General features: G+C 41.4%; 1 long non-coding RNA gene across 1 annotated transcript; it reads left to right on the top strand.

The window, feature by feature from the left end:
• The first annotated feature begins 10,699 nt into the window (after nucleotides 1-10,699).
• Nucleotides 10,700-15,245, top strand: LOC111825454. Its single transcript, XR_002828620.1, has 2 exons — nucleotides 10,700-11,046; nucleotides 13,035-15,245. It is a non-coding gene; the product is annotated as an uncharacterized LOC111825454 (long non-coding RNA).
• The last annotated feature ends 399 nt before the right edge of the window (nucleotides 15,246-15,644 follow it).

Below are 15,644 nucleotides of genomic sequence, written 5' to 3'. Positions count from 1 at the left end.
CTTTTTCTCTTTTTAGATTCAGTAAAAAAAATTATATGTAAAATATAAACTTACTGAACATTCCTCGCTCCTTCTCCCCCTCCCCTTCTTCTTCATTTCCAATGCTATTATGTGAAACATTGCCCAAACCCAGTTGATCTTAGGTAAGATGTTTTTCTCCACAGAAACGTTGCTCTACTGGTGTCCTGTGGCAGCGTGTTTGGGAAGGTGACTGTGGGAACAGGCGGAGGGGAGGCATAAACACAGCCACCAGGAGGGCGAGTCCTCGCTGCCCATGGCTGTCCCTATCATGTGCCAACTTTCCATCTCTGGGTGGTTCCCCATCTCAATGTTGCTCTTAAACTCATGAACAGCTCTTAAGATTTTTCTCATACTGTTCAGTTAAGAACTTGGGAGAGCCCTTGGGGGAAGGAGGAATCGAGGCAATGTGACCTGGGTGAGACAGACGCTCCTTCTTCCCCTTTTGCTGTGATGGCCCTAGAAACAGCCTGGGCTACGTACAGATGACCACGTAAACAGACAGGCCTGTGTAAATATGCGGCTGCAGGAATAGGGCAGCTTGGGTGTCCTCACAGGGGCGTGTCTGATGGTTTCTGAGAATGCTCATATTCTTAAAGCCGATCTTAGGAACCTGAAAACATGACTTTATTTTTCCACATTTGAGCCATTTCTCTCTGAATGCTGTTTTAGCTTTTAAAGTGTTGGTAATAAAACTTTTCATTCAGGTCCAGAGGAGATGGATGAGATTTCCTTTCTTGATGGGGCCCCTCAGGACACCATCTGTGAGAAGCAGAGAGGATTTGGTGAAGGCTGGGATGATTGGAGGAGGTAGGGGTCTTCCCATGTCGGGAAGATTTTCCAGGAAAAGAACCACAGTCTGGCTCCCTCCCCACTTCCAGGACACCCTCATGCCACCATGATTAGTGCTATTTACAACATCAGCCAAGAAAATGTGATGGATGAAGAACTCTGACAGAAGCATTTGAATCTCCCTGTAGCTTCAGCAGGAAATTTTTTTTTATTGCTTAAAGTATTACAAATAGTATTACATATGTCTCCTTTTTTTTTTTTTTTTTTTAGCTCTACCATGACCCAAGCAGTGAGGGTCCTCACTCCACTCTGGGAGGGAAACAGATAACGTCGTCCTCCATCATTGGTCACGGGAAAGGAGAGAGGGGCTGACAAGTCCTGTTCCCTTATGAGAATTAGGAAAGAATGAGGGAGAAATAAATCCTTCTACCCAGGAGACTTTCAAGTTATTACTTCTCTGGAAAAGCAACTATAGTTTTGTGCTGGGTGAATATACACAAAACATTGGACAAGGTAATAAAGTTGTTGAGAGAACATATTGGTAACAACAATGGAAGTTGTGGATGGTGCATTTCTTGATATTTAAGCACTTGATGTTTTGTGCTTTTAAAAAAAACGTGTAATTTGCTTTGCCTTCTCTGCTTATTTTTGACAAGATTGTTTTCGTCTGTGACTGTGGCCATCAAGGCAAGCCAGGGTTGAGTAGAATCTTCCTCTTCCTCCTCCTTCATCATTACCAACACCCTGATGAGTGTCATATCTGAAAAGTAAAAAAAAAACCTTCTCGTATTCTCCAGAAAATTATTCTATGTAGATCTCAGTTTTTCATTCCTTTTTTGTTTGTTTAGCATTAACATAAAAGTGATACTTTATTCAACCACCAGAGGGAGTCCCCTAATCTATGGATTCTAAATGCCAACAAGAATAAAATAAAATAAAACATAATAAAATAACTAAGTCACAAACTTTATATGTTTTATGGCCGAAAATAAAAAACGCATTCAGCGGTGCATCATGGGAAGTGGCTTACCCATCAGGTCTTTTGTACATAAAGGGCTTAAAATCTTGTCCTCCGGCAGATGCCACATCATTTTAGTGAACGGTTATTAAATAATAGACTATGGTTTTGTGTTCTTCCCCTGGGAGAAACAAGTGTTCCATATACTTTCCCCACCATGTTCTGTGGGTGTGGAATAGGAAAGGAAATTATCCAACTGCTTCCTGCAGGCAGAGCTGGCCCCTGCAGCCGCATTCTGTCCGGTGTTGAGGAGTCCTGGATCTCCCAGAAAAAACCTTCCCAATGGCAGCATCTTATAAGCAAGCCTCCGAGTGACCTGCCTCTGTGGATGGCCAGGGTCTTCTATGAGGGCAGTTCTTGGGGGTGGAGGGCAGTTCCTGGGAGCTCTCAGCGGTTCTCTACGGCCTCTAAAGCTCCTCACGTTTTCTCACACAGGAACTCAGGCCACCTGCTTTGTGCTGTGGAAATTGTTGCTCACATGGGGGTTAAACAAATGACCGAAGGCCATGGTGCCGATGAGTGAGCCCTGGGAGCGGGGCCAGGACGCTCCATGGCGTCGCAAGGCTGCAAGCTGCCTGTTTCTCCCAGAACACTGACTTAGCGTCAGGTATTTTAATTCCCATCTCTGAGTGCACGTCAGTGGTATTTCACCACCATAAGTAGAATGCTGTCTCAATGGGAAAGGAGACCATAGACGCTGAATAGTGACAGAACCTACTTATTCACAGACAGCATTGATATAGCCCGCGCCCCCCCTTCATCTCCTTCATTCTCTACGGTCTATAGGCTGCTTACAGATATAGTCAATGTACCAACAGCTTTCAATAAAGACACTGCTTGTATATTAGCATTTTGGACCAAAATATTAATCTAGTTGATGCTAGCATAACTCTGCATTTTAATCAGGTCTGTATCTCTCTGTGAATATTTAAAATGTATTTGTCCATAAAGTAGAATATTAAATATGGAAAGTCTTCATTTTGACACTTTTTTCCCCCCACAAGCACAGCCACTCTCTAACAAATGTGTGTGATAGGTGGGCTGATTGTGGTTTCTAGGAGCTTGAGAGATCCCTCTCTCCAAACCCGAGAGGCCTGAGCCACACTCTGGTCTCCCAGACACGGGAAGCAACAAGCCCTGTGCGCACTGGCATTTCCTGGGCCAGCCTCTGTGGCAGGTGCACAGGAAACACACCACAGCCCAGACAGTCTGGCTCCCTCAGGAGCATGGGTCCTCCCTAGGGCTCTGTCTCCTCCCCTCCCCTCCACTGGCCCTGCCATGGCTCCTTACAAAGCCCCTGGCGGATCTTGCACTGAAGGGCAGGGTCCTCGCCACCCACATTCTGTGACTTTCCGTAACATATACATGTGACTCCTGCCTCCTCCATGCACCACAAGGGACAGGCACCCGGTGACAAAGTGTTCAAAGAGACAAATCCCCAAGGACAAGCCGGGAGCTACGAAAATGTAAAAAAAAAAGGAAAGAAACGAATACATTTTAAAACACGTTTTCTGGTGCTACTTTTAGAAACGCATCACGTGAGATGGAGATAATTTCACTTACTGCAAAGCGAACAACACTGTCACTGCTGGAGGCATGTGGACTTCAAGGTTAAAGCGAGAGCGATTTACATTTTTTCTGCAGAAAATTACTTCTGGATCGTGTGCTCTTTCTTACCCTTTAATTTCAACTTTAATAATTCTCTGACTGTGTCCCACTCGAATGTTATAAGCCCCCGATGAAGCATATGTTCTTAGGAAATTTCTTTCCCAAAGAGGAAGCTGTGAACATCCATTTTGCCTTCCCTTGCCAGGTGCTGATTTTCGTTTTTTACTGTCCCTCCTAAAATCCTGAGCAAAGGTGCATTAAACACTGCTATTTTCATTGAGATGAGCCCCGCACAAAATTTAAAAATCTCAAATCTGTGGAAGGCTCCATGAAAAAGTAGCAGTCTCGGTGGCTGCTCCATGCAGATTGGCCTGCGCTCCCAACTTACAGTTCAGTGTGAGGCAAAGACACAGGCCTGCCGCCAGGATCTGAGCTTCTGCTTCAGCACTTACTGAGCTATCATGGACATGTTAGACTGTCCCTGTGCCTCAGTTTTCTGACCTGTGAAGTGGGGATAATAAGAGTACTTATTTTGTTGTAAAAATTAAATGTCTTCATTTGTAAATTATGAGTATTCATTAAAAACAAAACAGTGCTTGACAGTGGTATTTGTTTAAATAAAATAAACACACATTTTTTCACACCACTACTATGGTCTGGTCAACAATTTCAAATTAATGACGGGTCTGTTTTCCCCCGTCTATCCAGAATGCTTGTGTTAGAAGTTTATTTGACTTTCCAAAAGGATTATTCAGAGAGGATTTCTGAAAAAATTTGTCTCCTCTGGGTTATATAGCTGTTTCTCAACTTATACAGGACACAGATTGCCAATATCTTAATAATGCATTTTGAGTCCTTGGAAAAGTAGAGATACTGTTCAGGTTTACCCAGATGCCGGCAAAACAAATGGAGACGCGTGCGTTTCTCTGGTCTTTGTGCCACTCGGTGGTGGAGGAATAACCATTCATGGTTTCCTTTGGGAGGGCAGTTAGACAAGATGGAAAGCACCTCTGAGTACAGTTGACTTACTTACGTGCAAAAAGGAGGTAAAATGTTGTGCTGTGGAGTAGGCACCACCATCATTTGAATGAGCCAGGTTTTTGTACCAGGTGACTGGGAATCAAACCACCCTGCACACCTTCCTCATATGCGGTCAGTCACTGAGGTCTGGCAGAGAGATTTGGAAGGAAACGATCAGGCTCTGTTGAAATGGACAGACAATAACCAAGAGATGCAGGGAGAGTAGAGGGCTGAGGACGACGGGGTAGGAAGAGCTGATGTCAGGGCCGTCCATCTGGCACCAGGCAGTGGACATCACTGTATCGCAGGACTGGAGTTTAGGGCCAGCACTCCAAACCTGGAGGCCTGGTATCAGGCAGAACAGAGACCTGCTTGAAAAGAGATAGCCTTGCAGGGGCAGAACTCAGTTACCGAAGCTGGGCTACAGGACAAGAGCCTCATTTTAGTGAGAACAAGATTTAAAAATGTTCCATGCTTAGAGAAAAGGCAGGTTTTAAAACCTAGGCTAAGGTTGGACCTACAGGCAACGGCCTCACTGTGCAATGTAATTAACAGGATTTCACTCACATTGTACAGTGGCTGCATTTGTGAGTGTCATATCCTCCCCAGAGGCAGATAGCATAGAAAACCAGAGTGCCACCGAGCAAACACCAACGCGGGTCCATTAGTATGCCATGGATATACACCATCTGCTTTCATGCCAAAGGGTTTTTGTTCTGGTGGAGCCGAGGTTAAGAGGCGAGCACCTCTTATGGACAGCAAACGCCAGATTCGGAAGCACGTGAACTCGGAAGGAGGGGAAACATGATGATTTTTGTTACCTAGATCAAGAGGTGAGTGATGGGGACAAAGTAAACTTGTAGCCTGTGAGGGCCATGGCACTTGAATTGCTTTTCTTTTTTTTTTTAACATAGTTTTGGGCTCCACCAATAGAATTAGGGGCCGCAGCGTTTGCTCCTGGATGCACGGTTCAAACAGAAGGTTGACAGCCCCTGACAGATGAGCCAGGGCTGCGGTGCCTTCTCTCTAGGCTGGGCAGCGAGGTGGGTGGCATGCCGTGTCCTGGAGGCTGGCTTCTTCTGTAGGAGACAACAGGGAGGAATTGGTGGGGAAGCAGAGGCCCGACAGGGCTCTCATAGCCTCACTGTTTCCCCAAGGACAAGTGCATCTCGACCTGGTGTATCTTCTTAAACGATCAATAGTAAAACACCATCAGGACATAAAACGTGTCCCTCCATTGTGCAATGCCTGGAGGGAAAATGGAGAAAGAGTTTTCTCGAGGGAAAATGTTGCCACCAAAAACCCCTGTGCTCAGCCAGATGACTGGTCATGTGCTTTGCCCATACAGAAAGTTCCTTTCTCATATGCAAATTCTTAGGAAATACACTGCCCACACCACTCACTTCTGAAAAAAAGAAAAAAGTTTCACCAGTTGAACAAGAAATTAATTAAAATAGAGATCACAGAAGTGAGGAAGCTATGGTACAAAATGACAGCAGTAAACACTGAGATTATTTGAGCATTGTTTAATTCAAAACCATTTTTTAAAGAGAATATCTAGAGCGTGTATTAGTACCCTGTTTGAGCTAAGAATCCGAATTATCTTTGATTAGAACAAGGTGGTGGGGTGTTTGGTGGCAGGAAGAGAGGAAGTAAAGCAAGCTAAGTTCTCATCTCTCATAGGAGGAAGTCAATGGTAACACTTGGGCACTGATATAGAAAAATTTAAATGCACATATTACAGTATGTTTTTTAAATGTTTGTTTTCAAGTAATCAGTAAAAGCTAAATCACTACAAAAACTAAGCAAATAAAATGTCTATATAGAGAAAGACAAGTAAAAGGAAGCAGCACAATATGCCAGTCAGAGGAAGACAAGTATCACATGACCTCACTCATATGTGGAGTCTAATGAACAAAATAAACTGATGAACAAAATAGATCCAGAGACATAGAAGCATGGAACAGACTGACGAATCTCAAAGGGAAGGGGGGGAGGGGGCAGGAATAGATTAACTAAAGAACTTATATGCATATATGCATAACCAATGAACACAGACAATAGTGCCATGAAGACCTGGATGGGGTTGGTGGGGGGCAAGTGCAGGGTGGAGGGGTCAATGGGGAAAAAAGGGGACATATGTAATACTTTCAACAATAAAGATAAATTTTAAGAAAGGGAACAACATAAAATAAACCGAGCATAAAACCCAGAGCATATGACTATTTTATGTATAACCATACATTTTTAAAAAGGTTAAACTCACTGTTCGACCTTTTTATCTTCAACAAAGATATCTAGAGGCTAAACATTTCAGATTAAAATGTGGCCACTCCAAAATATCTAAGTAAACATCATACACACAAGGTAACCCAAAATAATATGGCAAAAATAATCAGTAAAAGGAAGGATGGGCAAGCAACAACTAAAGGAGCAGGACCATGACTATCCACTGAAACATAATTCCAAAGCAAAATAGAAGAAAAATAAAAATTCACTATTCATGCTGAATTGATAATAGAATCAAAAGTATGGTATTGACATATACAGAGCAGAAACTGCTAGAGAAAGGGGAAGTCAAGCAGTGCAACAGTTTTGGGACTGTTATTTCCACTTTCAATTTTTGACAAATGATTAGATATAAAACACGTGGGGCCATAGAATACTCTAAATAATAGATATAATTATTAGAACGATAATTGACATTTCTTCTTTTAAAAATATTTCATTTTTTTGTTTCCCTTAAAACATTTATCGAATTGATGATATACTAGACCATACTAGAAATCCCAGTAAATTCCCCAATCAGGGAAACTTACAGTCATATTTTAGAATATCCCTTCAATAAATCTCAAAATTATGTAGACATAAATAAAACCAACAGCAAACTTCTTAACAATGGAAGCCAGAAGAAAGTGGAAGGGTACTTTCAAAGTGCTCAGAAAAAAAATCTGGCATTTTTTTCTCTTTCTAGAATGAGAGTGAAATAACTGAGAACAAATAAAAACTGAACTTATGTCCAACAGATACTCACTAAAGGAACTTCAGAAAGAAGGAATGTTATCCTAGAAAGAGTATGAGATGCAATATTAAATGATGAACAAGATAGCCATAGGCTAAACATTTCAGTCAACATAAAAATATTAAATGTATAAAATAACAATGTCTACATTTTCAAACAAATAAACCAGACAGATACAAAATGCAGCACAATGACAGTATTAAAGATTGGATGGAGTTGGCCAGACTCAATGTTATAACGTGCTTTGTTGTTTGAAAAAAAGATTACATAGAGAAAATTTCAACTTTTAAGTTCAGTATCAAAAAGTTTGAAATAGCCATTGGAAAAAATAGGCGGTATACATTCTCAAGAATAAAGAAGAGAAATAAAATAAATTAAAAAAATAATAACCCGAAAGAAGCATAACAGGAAAGAAAAAGAGATCATAAAAGCAGAACACATAGCAACCACAAGGTAAGATGGTAGGAGTTCGAAATAAGGTAATGATTACAGTAAATAGAAATGAATTGTTCTCAACAGTGAAAAAAATATGTAGACTATATTTTTAAAAATCAGCTATATGCAATTTAGACCCAACAACTTGAGGATACATAAGGATAGCCAAAAGAAAAGCTACTCAGAAGATGTTAACCAAAAGAAACTGTTATTATTATATTAATATCAGCAAATTATATTTCAAGACAAAAGAGTTACAGTTAAAAAGAACCACACCTGAGGATTCAGTACTCAGTCAGGTGACCATGCATCACTGGCCAGCTCCCTGTACCGTTGGCCATTCATATGCCTTTGCCAACTTTATCTTCTGTTCTCAGTTTTCCTCTTACTACTTGTAGAATGTTTCATATTTCAGTTATGAATCATTTGTAGTTCCGTGCCTTGCACATATATTGTCCCAGCATGTGCTTGTCTTTTCAGAGGTTTGTGCCGTTTATAGGGATTGGTTCAGTTTTCTCTCTGAGCTAACCTTGAATGCGTTGCTGAGACTCTTGCCAAAAGGAGCCCCAAATCATGGGATCCAACTTAGCCAGGGCAATTGGCAACATTGAGATGAACAGCCTCAGCGCCCACAGTTGGTGGTGCTGTGTTTGGAAAGTGTTTGGAAAACTCAAGGGGCTGCTGAGTCTCCCTGTTACGGCTCCAAAGGTGACTACAAACCCGGAGTGCGAGGGTGGGTCGTGGTGCAATGAAGTCCTTTCAGAAAGATGATACCGCAGATCTTTAAACTCTCAAGCCACGACTCCGTTCACATTCGGAAAACCAGAGAACTTCTGTGGTGAATCTAAACGTCATCTCTCATTTCCCGAGTTCTATGATAATCTCTCTGAACAATCAGAAACAAAATTTAATTGTAGGGGTCACTGAAGGTAAATTCACAGCCTCATCAAGTCTCTTATATGAAAGTCAGGCATTGGTTAGAAAGGAGTGGACCCCGATACCTGGAATCCTTTCTGAAGACGACTCTGTTACAATCTGTGAGTAACCAGACCAGAGAGAAGGAAATCTCTGCACAGGTGGGTTAAATAACATGCGCCAGGTCTTACAGGTAGGTCCTCTGTCTGTTCTGTTAACGTGGTCATCTTTATCATAATGCCAGCGTCACCGATCAATGAGAAGAGATGGGCTTAAACACAGCAATAAAAATGAATATGCTTTTTCATTTGGAACAGAGGGAGGAATACCAATGAGGGCGATGATTGTGTGTCTCTATGGATAAAGAATGGCTGACTAGTGAGGAGTGAACATTCTGGCAGGAAACAGAACAAGACAGAATGCAGACACATAATTCACAAACCAGACAGCGAGAGAGAAGCTTCAGAATAAAAAGAAGCATCGACATTTGTGCGGGTGGCCAAGTGCGATCCGGGTGGCCACGGCTCCTGTCGGAAGGGCAGGGGCTGTCAGGCTCTGAGCGCATTTCATCTGTGGGCGCTAAAGAGCAACACGAAATGAGAGAGCCTATTTGGCTTCAGAAAAGTGATGGAATTGTTTCCAGGAAGAATGATTAAGAGTGGAATTTTAAAATAGGGAAACGGCTTCAGGTTCTCTGAGTTTATACTTAATAAAATCTGGACAGAGGAGGGTGAGGGGTGGTAGGAGAGGATGAAGGGGGATACATGGTGAAGGATGGAGGTTTGACTTGGGGTGGTGAACACACAATACAGGGTACAGATGATGTGGTGTAGAATTGTACCCCTGAAACCTATATAATTGTATTAACTAATGTCACCTCAATAAATTCAATGGAAAAATCTGGAATGGCTTGCATTCAATATGAATAAACTGTAGAGAGCTCATCCAATCCACATGTAGATGTTTGACATTATATTTATAAGGAAACTGAGGCCCAGGCGGTTAAGTGGCTTTCCAAGGTTCTCAAACTTGGTGGTAAAGCTGCGGCTAATGCCAACAATTCATAGATGTCAGATTATGTGCAAGTGATTGTACTCTGGATACTAGCGTTCACTCTTTTTTAAAAAAAATATATTTTTATTGATTTCAGAGAGGAAGGGAGAGTGAGAGTGAGATAGAAACATAAATAATGAGAGGGAATCATTGATTGGCTGCTCCTGCATACCCCTTCTTGGGATCGAGCCCACAACCTGGGCATGTGCTCTTGACTGGAATCGAACCTGGGACCCTCAGTCCACAGGCCCATGCTCTATCCACTGAGCAAAACTGGCTAGGGCCTAACGTTCTCTCTTTAATACAAATTGGAAATGCTTCAATTAGGAGACGGGTTTATGATCATTACTCTACTTTTATGTTATTTAATTCAGCTCAATTCAAAACATGTATTGCATTAGGAAATACAAAATTGAAAGAGATACTGTCCCTGTGTTGAAGAACTTGTAAGTTATCAAGACAAACTGATATAGAAGAACATCCAATATGGCAATAATTTGTGTCCAATCTTTCCTGAGGAGGACTTATACCTGTGACACTTTAAAAATACAGGTCCCTGTGTCTCGGCCTTGAAGATTCAGGTTCTTAGGTGTAGAGCAGTGGTTCTCAACCTTGGCTGCACATTAGAATCACCTGGGAATCCTTTTAAAATCCTGATTTCTGGGCCTCATCCTCCGGAAATTCTGTTTCTTTGTTATGGGGTGGGGCCACAACATTAGTAACAAAGAAACAGAATTTCCGGAGGATGAGGCCCAGAAATCAGGATTTTAAAAAGAGTCCCAGGTGATTCTAATGTGCAGCCAAGGTTGCGAACCACTGGTGTAGAGGCTCCTTTAATTACTTAGTAAATATTCCAGGTGATTCTTATGATCAGGAAGATTGGGGAAACACTAGCGCCCTATTTATAGATTTGTCTGCAGAGTGGAATCACTGAGGAAACTTCAAAAATTAGCAAATCTTCTGTCCCACCCAAGACTGATTTGATTGATTGTGCTGCTCTGTGCCCTAGGGATTGGATATTTAAAGATTCTCCCGGTGATTCCAATGGACAAATGAGTTGGGGGAATACTTCACTTTGTTACCGGGATGTGGCACACAAGGAAGGCGTCACAAAGCCAATGCCATCCAAGGACTCCCCTGCTCGGATCCATCAAAAACCTACCAGGTGATCACCCTTTGTGTCAAGTACCTCTTAGTCATTAAAATAAACCTACTGGGTTAATACCATTATTATCTGTGTTTCATAGACTAAAAAGTGGTTAACGTTTAGAGAACTTGCTCAAGCTCATAGAGTTTGACAGTGACTGAGCAGGTATTTAAAACTAGTTGTCTGAATCTGGAGCCTCAGCCTTTGTCACTTTGCCAGACTGACTTTCAGATGCAGCTTGAAGGATGGAGGGGTTTGCAACTGACAGAAACGGGGACAGAAAGTATCCAAGGACAAGGAAGGCCCAATGTCCACACAAGGAAGAAGTACGATAAGTCAGTTTGGAAAGTTTGGCTCCAAGGAATGGAGGGCCTTGAAGTCATTGATGCTTGACTAAGCATCAGATGGTTGATGGGTTCATTTGTTCATTCATTCATTCATTCATTCAACATATTGTTATTTTATGGGGAATGTCAACTCACCTGTTTATAGAAGGGAACATGAAGGGCTAACATTTTAGCATTTTCTAGCACAGTAGTCCTGCAAAGCTATGAGTATAAGTAGAACCATGATAAACAACTGCTTTGTCAAGTCTGTCAGTATCTCTGTTAGATATTTGGTTCAATTATCCAGCAGAGAAGAATAATGAGAAAACATATGAGCTATTTTTATAATGTTGGATATAAATTATTTTTAAATGGCACTAGTGAACTTAGTCAATACTATATTGACTTATTAATTACAAAGAATTGAGAAAAGTTAGGTTATTTTAAGGATGTATGTTAAATCCATAGTTTGTTTTTCAGTTAATTAAAAAATTAAATTGAACTTATCAATTCAACCTGAAAAGCGCAGTGAATGTAGTAATAACAGAAACATCCTCAGCCCAGGCCACATGTGTCCATTACTTGGAATCCGTAATGGACCTCAATGCATGGACCAGTGAAACTGCATTTTATCCACCTGAGGCTTTGCAAACTCATGTATAAGCCACCTTCCAAGATCAAGTCTCACTATTAATTTCAAGGGAGTTTCCACAAAGCAACAAAAATCTCTCAAGCAACTTCCATGCTGTCAAGGGTAACAGACCCAGTAATTGCATCTCTATGCAGCACAGAGATGAGACGGCTTCTGATCTAGTATTACACCAGTGAAAGCACTGCATGGGTCAGGAGGAGCAGTTAAATCAGATCAAGTACAGGACCTGCAAGAGCGCGTGTATGTACACGTACTTGCCTAATGAGGCTGAAATCCAATCTGTGGCGTCCACAGAGTCACTGTAAGAGGCTCCCGGCTAAAGTTAATGTGGAATGACATTTCTATATAAAAATGTTTATATATACATATGTATTTATATATTTTGTTAATTCTCACCTGAGGATATTTTTTCCTATTGAATTTTAGAGAGAGTGGAAGGGAGGGAGAGAGAGAGAGAGAGAGAGAGAGAGAGAGAGAGAGAGAGAGAGAGAAACGTAGATGTGAGAGATACACATCAATTGGTTGCCTCCACATTTGCCCCTACAGAGGCTAGGGATCTAACCTGCAACCCAGACACATGCATGCCCTTGACTGGGAATAGAACCCGTGACCCTTCGTTGCTCGGTCTGAGACTCTAACCACTGAGCACACCGGCCAGGGCAAAAGTGTTTTTAGTATATTTTGATACAAAGTAATGTAATAGGATCCTTCCAAGTTCCTTAAATGATAAAAAGATTCTCATTAATCTTCTAATCTTCTTAATCAGATTATTCAACTCTTGGTAAAATGGAAAGGTTTTAAGAAATACCGGGAAAAAGCAATCATAACAGCTGAGGAAAATCATCAAACTTTAAAGAAAATGGTGCTATAAACTTAAGTTGAATTGAAGATGTCCTATTTTCCTCCACCTTTTTAATGTGAACGTAATAATACTTAAAATGGCTCTATTATACATGTTTCATTATCTAATTTAGTTGTATTAGACTGCTAGAAGTAAAATAGATGCAATGTCTACTTTTTCATAACAGATAAAGGTATTTCAGTCAGACAGCTTGGCATTCTTCAGAGAACTCTCTAATACAAGGTCTTGACTTATCCTGGAAACATCACAACCAAACTGGAGATAGCTGAGGCAGTGGGGCTGCACTGAAGATGAAGGAACTGTCTTGCAGAAAGTTTAAGCGGCTTTTCTGAAAGCACACAGTCATCTAAGTGGCCTGATGCTTCAATTTTTTTTTCCCGGTGAGTGGAGGAATGATGAATTTATGTAACCTACAGAAAGAGACGATCTCTTAAGATGACTATATTCCTCTGTAAGGGCTGCCATAACAGTGCCACTAACTGGGTGGCTTAAGCAACAGAAATGAATTGCCTCACGGAAGGCCAAAGTCCAAAACCAGGTTGTGGCAGGCTGGTGCCTCCCGAGCCCTGGGAAAGAAGGGATCTGTTTCAGGTCCCTCTCCTTGCCTTGCAGACGGCCATGTGCACGTGCACACGGCGTTCTCCATGTCTTCCTGTCTTCTTCCCTCTGAGCATGTCTGTGCCCAAATTTCCCCTTCTAATAAAAACAGCAGTCATATTGGATCAGGGCCCACACGGATGACCTCACTATTACCTGGCCTCTGTAAAAACCCTATCTCCACATAAGATCATATTCTGAGGTCCTTGGAGTTAAAACTGCAGCCTACAACTGTTGGTGGGACACAGTTCAACCCATGACAATGACCTTGACCTCATATCCAAGAACGTGACATGGCTGGTCTCCTAACTGCTAGGAAGACAAGTGCTGGGATTGAGAGTCGAGTATCTGCCAAGCCCACCTTTCTTTTAAGAGACCTGCTCCGCTATAGAGGTCAGTCCTCAGCAGTCACTTTAGAGCCTCGTGAACCTTGACCTTTGTTAATTGTTCCACAGTGGGCACGTTACTCAGCGAAGGTACTCAGATTCACCTGGGAATTTCTAATTGGTGGACCAAGGGCAGCTGCTCTGTCCGGTTGGGTTGCTGGACTGGATACACATGAACGCAGCAGCCCTGGGCAGCTCCTCCGGGCCTGGCCTTCGCCCGACCCAATCCATGTTGTTGTAGGTTCTCCTTAGGGTTCTAGGAGAACCTACTACACTTTCAATAAATTCTCCTCTCTCTTTCTCTCTCGTTATTTGTGTGTATGTCTCCTGAAAAAGTTTAACATCTATTTCTCTTCCTGGCAGCAACAACAAAAAACTTAGGTAAGAGAAGCACAGCTTGATAGATAACAATGTTATCAGACATTGTTTTTAATAAACGTTTCTCTTTGAATCCGAACATATAGAAAAAATAGGCAGAGCTAATTCTCATGAACTCTGATCCACCAGAGTCCCCCCCAGATCCACCCCACAGCCATCCTGCCACTGAGGGATCTCTCTGCAACCGAGTCTTTTTATAAATTGTGGCTTAAAAACCATGGCAGCTCGGTGCCCCCTCATTCCTAGGTGTTTCTATTTTATTTTGGGTATGCTAAAAATATATTGATTTCATTCAAAAGTAACTGAGTTTAAGAAAATTATTTTCTATGCCTAAAAAGAAGCCTGGGAGAGCCAATACGTTTTCAAATAGATGAGAACACAACATGAGGTGAGCTGAGCAAAATTTCCCGCAAGGTCCTTAGGAGACAAGGGGCTTCATATTTCTGACTGTATCTCTTGTTTATTCAAATTTCCAGGGCCTATTTGTCATTTTCAGTAACACAGAGTTTGATAACTAAAGGAAAGTAGATTCTAATTGCAAATAATTGGTTACTATTATAAAAGTGGCAGTGTTTAAAAATATGTGAATGCTGTTATTAATTCAGCAAGATGTGTTAATAATTATTAGTATCTTTCTCTTATTTTTGTGATGATCCTGAATTGCTCCATGGTCCTTCTTTTCAACAGGAATGTGTCCTGATGGTTCATCTTTAATTGGTTATTCTTTTTGGACTTAAAAAAAAATCATGGGTAGAAACCAAAAGGCCTAAACTGCCTTTAAATTTCTTTTTAGATTATTGGAGTGACATTGGTTAATAAAATTATATAGGTTTCAGATGTACAATTCTATATACATCATCTGTATATTGTATTGTGTGTTTACCACCCCAAGCAAGTCTCCTTCCATCACCATTTATTACCCCCTTCTATCTTCTCCCAACCCCCTTCTCTCTGATCTAAATAAACTTACTGGTCCTTAGACTCTTTGTCTGTAAAATAAAAGGTCTAAGCTATAATATTTTATATTTCTACTGACTTTGCAAAGCAGACGCTGTAAGTCACCTTCTAGTTAGTGAAGCCACCCTGTGCACCTCCAGGGCTGCTCACCACGCAGAGGACAGGGCAGCCCAGACCAGATGAGTCAATATTTTAATCAATTCTATCTTGTTCTCATTGCAATTAATTAGTAATATGGCCAGATCTCAGGCACATAAATCATGCACAAATTCCTTTGACACTTCAATATAAGATATGAAGCTTTCTCAATGGATCTTCTGATAGCATTTCCATTTTGAAAAACGTATTAGGCAGGAATCAAATTTTTATAAAGCATAACACATGAGGAAGAGAATCCTATATAATAAAGAGGTAATATACAAATTGACCATCACACCCCCACAAGATGGCTGCCTATG

The sequence above is a fragment of the Myotis lucifugus genome, unplaced genomic scaffold (assembly GCF_000147115.1).
Source record: "Myotis lucifugus unplaced genomic scaffold, Myoluc2.0 scaffold_27, whole genome shotgun sequence".
Classification (NCBI taxonomy): Eukaryota; Metazoa; Chordata; class Mammalia; order Chiroptera; family Vespertilionidae; genus Myotis; species Myotis lucifugus.
The sequence above is the reverse complement of the archived record's forward strand: the minus strand, read 5'-3'. Positions and strand labels throughout refer to the sequence as shown.